This window comes from Pristiophorus japonicus, chromosome 1 (assembly GCF_044704955.1).
Source record: "Pristiophorus japonicus isolate sPriJap1 chromosome 1, sPriJap1.hap1, whole genome shotgun sequence".
Lineage (NCBI taxonomy): Eukaryota > Metazoa > Chordata > Chondrichthyes > Pristiophoridae > Pristiophorus > Pristiophorus japonicus.
This window is the reverse complement of record NC_091977.1, coordinates 400,515,581-400,521,580: the sequence shown is the minus strand read 5'-3', so window position 1 is coordinate 400,521,580 and position 6,000 is coordinate 400,515,581.

Sequence of the window (6,000 nt, the reverse complement as noted above, 5' to 3'; positions counted from 1 at the left end):
TATAAGATTCTGAGAGGGGCTGACAGGGTAAATTCTGAAAGGCTGTTTCCCCTGGCTGGAGAGTCTAGACTAGGGATCATAGTTTCAGGATAAGGGGTCAGCCATCTATGACTGAGATGAGGAGGAATTGCTTCACTCAGAGGGTTGTGAATCTTTGAAAATCTCTGCCCAAAGAGCTGTGGATGGTGAGTCAATTGAGTATTTTCAAGGCTGAGATAGACACTGAATGACGGAGCAGGCGCGAGGGGCCGAATAGCCTCCTCCCACTTCTAATTCTTATATTCACATGTTCTTAACAGACAGCAACACTTTTCTCTAGAAAACAGAAGACTGAGCGGTGATAGAGGTCTTTAAAATTATGAAAGGATTCGATAGGGTAGATGTAGACAAGTTGTTTCCACGTGCTGTGGGGAGTCCAAATCTAGGAGCCATAAATATAAGATAGTCACTAATAAATCCAACAGGGAATTCAGGATGAATCTCTTTAGTTAAGAAAGTGGTTATAATGTGGAACTCTCTACCATGTGGAGTAGTTGAGGAGAAAAGTATGGAAGCATTTAAAGGAGAGCTAGATACGCCGCACGGGCCAGCCCACACTGCGATATGTGCGCGCACTAGGCCAGTGCAGCAGAACGGGTCTCCAGTCGTCCTGGTTAACCCTTGCCACTGGATAAAGGCCTAGCTCTGTCAAGCCCGTGTGGTGGCTGATGTGCAACGGTCACCACACATTAAAAAAATCTACGCACAGGCATCTTCCACCCCTATGAACTCATCCCTTTTGGTGTGGAAGCAAGTCATCCTTGTTCGAGGGACCGCCTATGATGATGAGCTGGGGACTAGGGACGAGACACCACTTAACTCGAGCGCTGCCTCCTCGGCAGTTGCCAGCTACGAGATCTGTGGAGAACCACCTCCGATTCTCTCCTTCTCCCTTGTGTATTGCGCTCTCTTCTCCTACAACAGGGAAAAGAACAGACCTATGAGTAAATGGCATGTGTTCACCCAATGGATGCAGTGCATTTGGTGAGGGTGACTATCAGGGAGAGGCATCAAAGTGCATAAGAATGAGGATGAGTGGCAGTGGTGGATGGATAGATGAGGATGTGAGGAAGTCCATAGAAAGAGAAGGATGGGTGCACTTGCAAGGTAAGTGGATGTGAGCAGTGATGTGATGGAGTAGGCTTGACAAGGCAGAATGAGGATTGCACACAGCAGGATGCAGGTGAATGTGCAACAGTACTTACTTTTCCTAACCTGGTTATGTCAATAATGTGCTTCCTGCACGAAAGCCAGGAGCATGGCACAATGCTTCTGCTGCTAACCTCCAGGGCCATCTCCAGCCACACCTTCTTTGTAACAGCAGCAGGTTTCTTCCTCCCATTGCTAGGAAAGAGTATCTCTCTCTGCATCCTCACTGCCCTCTGTCATGTATCCTACAGGGTGACTGCTTGTACTGCCACCAGGGGGCACCTCAGTGGGAGACTTGTAGGTTACCTGTACAGGTGTGCCAGGCCTAGTATAAAAGACAGGCCACCAGGTGTGATCCTCACTCTGGAGTTATCAATAAAGGACTAAGGTCACTACAGTTCAAATCCAACACATTGCCTCATGGAGTCATTATCAGTGCATCTAAAGACATAACAATTGGCGACGAGATTATGGACCTTCACGCGAAAATGGCTACCCTTGATACGTTGAAGCAGTTCACTGATGGTGATGATTAGGACGCCTTTGTGGAGAGGCTCGACCACTTCTTCACAGCAAACGACCTGGCAGGCGACAATCCGGCCTTACTGGCTGATGAGCGCAGAGCTATCCTGCCCCCAAATAATAACTTCACGGTGGGGCGGGCAATAATCAAGGGAATAATGGAGGCATGTGAAAAAGGAACGGCAGTAGTCATGGGGGATTTTAACCTACATATTGATTGGTCAAAACAAATCACACGGGGTAGCCTGGAGGAGGAATTCATAGAATGCATATGGGATTGTTTCTTAGAACAGTATGTAACAGAACCTACAAGGGAGCAAGCCATCTTAGATCTGGTCCTGTGTAATGAGACAGGAAAAACAAACGATCTCCTCGTAAAAGATCCTCTTGGAATGAGTGATCACAATATGGTTGAATTTGTAATACAGATTGAGGATGAGGAAGTTGTGTCAGAAATGAGCATACTATGCTTAAACAAAGGGGACTACAGTGGGATGAGGGCAGAGTTGGCTAAAGTAGACTGGAAACAAGGACTAAACGGTGGCACAATTGAGGAACAGTGGAGGACTTTTAAGGAGCTCTTTCATAGTGCGCAACAAAAATATATTCCAGTGAAAAAGAAGGGCGGCAAGAGAAGGGATAACCAGCCGTGGATAACCAAGGAAATAAAGGAAAGTATCAAATCAAAGACCAAAGCGTATAAGGTGGCCAAGGTTAATGGGAAACTAGAGGATTGGGAAAATTTTAAGCAACAGCAAAGAATGACTAAAAAAGCAATAAAGAAAATGAAGATAGATTACGAAGGTAAACTTGCGCAAAACATAAAAACAGATAGTAAAAGCTTTTACAGATATATAAAACGGAAAAGAGTGACTAAAGTAAATGTTGGTCCCTTAGAAGATGAAAAGGGGGATTTAATAATGGGAAATGTGGAAATGGCTGAGACCTTAAACAATTATTTTGCATCCGTCTTCACAGTGGAAGACACAAAAACCATGCCAAAATTTGCAGGCCACAGGAATGTGGGAACGGAGGACCTTGAGACAATCACTATCACTAGTGGGGTACTGCTGGACAGACTAATGGGACTGAAGGTAGACAAGTCCCCTGTTCCTGATGAAATGCATCCCAGGGTATTAAAAGAGATGGCGGAAGTTATAGCAGATGCATTCGTTATAATCTACCAAAATTCTCTGGACTCTGGGGAGGTACCAGCGGATTGGAAAGCAGCTAATGTAACGCCTCTGTTTAAAAAAGGGAGCAGGCAAAAGGCAGGTAACTATAGGCCGGTTAGTTTAACATCTGTAGTGGGGAAAATGCTTGAAACTATCATTAAGGAAGAAATAGCAGGACATCTAGATAGGAATAGTGCAATCAAGCAGACGCAGCATGGATTCATGAAAGGGAAATCATGTTTAGCTAACTTACTGGAATTCTTTGAGGATATAACGAGCATGGTGGATAGAGGTGTACCGATGGATGTGGTGTATTTAGATTTCCAAAAGGCATTCGATAAGGTGCCACACAAAAGGTTACTGCAGAAGATAAAGGTACGCGGAGTCAGAGGAAATGTATTAGCATGGATAGAGAATTGGCTGGCGAACAGAAGGCAGAGAGTCGGGATAAATGGTTCCTTTTCCGGTTGGAAATCAGTGGTTAGTGGTGTGCCACAGGGATCAGTGCTGGGACCACAACTGTTTACAATATACATAGATGACCTAGAAGAGGGGACAGAGTGTAGTGCAACAAAATTTGCAGATGACACTAAGATTAGTGGGAAAGCGGGTTGTGTAGAGGACTCAGAGAGGCTGCAAGGAGATTTGGATAGGTTAAGCGAATGGGCTAAGGTTTGGCAGATGGAATACAATGTCGGAAAGTGTGAGGTCATTCACCTTGGGAAAAAAAAACAGTAAAAGGGAATATTATTTGAATGGGGAGAAATTACAACATGCTGTGGTGCAGAGGGACCTGGGGGTCCTTGTGCATGAATCCCAAAAGGTTAGTTTGCAGGTGCAGCAGGTAATCAGGAAGGCAAATGGAATGTTGGCCTTCATTGCAAGAGGGATGGAGTACAAAAGCAGGGAGGTCTTGCTGCAACTGTATAAGATATTGGTAAGGCCGCACCTGGAGTACTGCGTGCAGTTTTGGTCACCTTACTTAAGGAAGGATATACTAGCTTTGGAAGGGGTACAGAGACGATTCACTAGGCTGATTCCGGAGATGAGGGGGTTAACTTATGAAGATAGATTGAGTAGATTGGGTCTTTACTCCTTGGAGTTCAGAAGGATGAGGGGTGATCTTATAGAAACATTTAAAATCATGAAAGGGATAGACAAGATAGAGGCAGAGAGGTTGTTTCCATTGGTAGGGGAGACTAGAACTCGGGGGCACAGCTTCAAAATACGGAGGAGCCAATTTAAAACTGAGTTGAGAAAGAATTTCTTCTCCCAGAGGGTTGTGAATCTGTGGAATTCTCTGCCCAAGGAAGCAGTTGAGGCTAGCTCATTGAATGTTTTCAAGTCAAAGATAGATAGATTTTTAACCAATAAGGGAATTAAGGGTTATGGGGAGAGGGCGGGTAAGTGGAGCTGAGTCCACGACCAGATCAGCCATGATCTTATTGAATGACGGAGCAGGCTAGAGGGGCTGGATGGCCTACTCCTGTTCCTAATTCTTATGTTCTTTTGTTCTAACCAGTTGTGGCCTCGTCAGGGACTTGTTGGCATCAGCGAAGACAATGACCAAGACATACGAGGAGCTTGTAATGCTGATCGAAAAACAACTCAAGCCCAAAGAGAGCATCCTCAGAGCCAGACACCGGTTTTACACCCACCGATGGCTCGATGGCCAGGAAATCGCAAAGTATGCTGCAGATCTCAGGAGGCTGGCGGCACTGTGTGATTTCGGCGACCACCTCACCGAAACGCTGCGGGATATCTTTGTCATTGGAATTGGCCATGAGGGCCTTCTTCAAAAGCTACTATCGGCGGATACCACAGTCACACTGCAGAAGGCCATCTCCGTGAGCCAGGCATTCATGACCTTGACCTACGGCTCTAAGCAGATGACTCATCCTCAGGACTCAAACCTGGCAAGTACTGTGCACAGAGTGGCACCTTTTAGAGGCTGGACTGTAGAATGTGAACTTTCTCAGGGAAGAGAGAATAGGCCCCTGAGCCCCTTAACTCAGAGTCCGCCGAGGGGGGCTAACATAGAAACATAGAAAATAGGTGCAGGAGTAGGCCATTCGGCCCTTCAAGCCTGCATCGCCATTCAATAAGATCATTGTTGATCATTCCCTCAGTACCCCTTTCCTGCTTTGTCTCCATACCCCTTGATCTCTTTAGCCGTAAGGGCCATATCGAACTCCTTCTTGAATATATCCAATGAACTGGCACCAACAACTCTCTGCGGCAGGGAATTCCACAGGTTAACAACTCTCTGATTGAAGAAGTTTCTCCTCATCTCAGTCCTAAATGGCCTACCTCTTATCCGAAGACTATGTCCCCTGGTTCTGGACTTCCCCAACATCGGGAACATTCTTCCCGCATCTAACCTGTCCAGTCCCGTCAGAATCTCATACGTTTCTATGAGAGCCCCTCTCATCCTTCTAAACTCCAGTGAATAAAGGCCCAGTTGATCTAGCCTCTCCTCATATGTCAGTCCAGCCATCCCTGGAATCATTCTGGTGAACCTTCGCTGCACTCCCTCAATAGCAAGAACGTCCTTCCTCAGATTAGGAGACCAAAACTGAACACAATATTCCAGGTGAGGCCTCACCAAGGCCCTGTACAACTGCAGTAAGACCTCCTTGCTTCGATACTCAAATCCCCTAGCTATGAAGGCCAACATATCATTTGCCTTCTTCACCACCTGCTGTACCTGCATGCCAACTTTCAATGAATGATGTATCATGACACCCAGATCTCGTTGCACCTCCCCTTTTCCTAATCTGCCGCCATTCAGATAATATTCTGCCTTCCTGTTTGTGCCCCCAAAATGGATAACCTCACATTTATCCACATTATACTGCATCTGCCATGCATTTGCCCACTCACCTAACCTGTCCAAGTCACCCTGCAGCCTCTCAGCATCCTCCTCACAGCTCACACCGCCACCCAGTTTAGTGTCATCTGCAAACTTGGAGATATTATACTCAATTCCTTCATCTAAATCGTTAATGTATATTGTAAAGAGCTGGGGTCCCAGCACTGAGCCCTGCGGCACTCCACTAGTCACTGCCTGCCATTCTGAAAAGGACCCGTTTATCCCGACTCTCTGCTTCCTGTC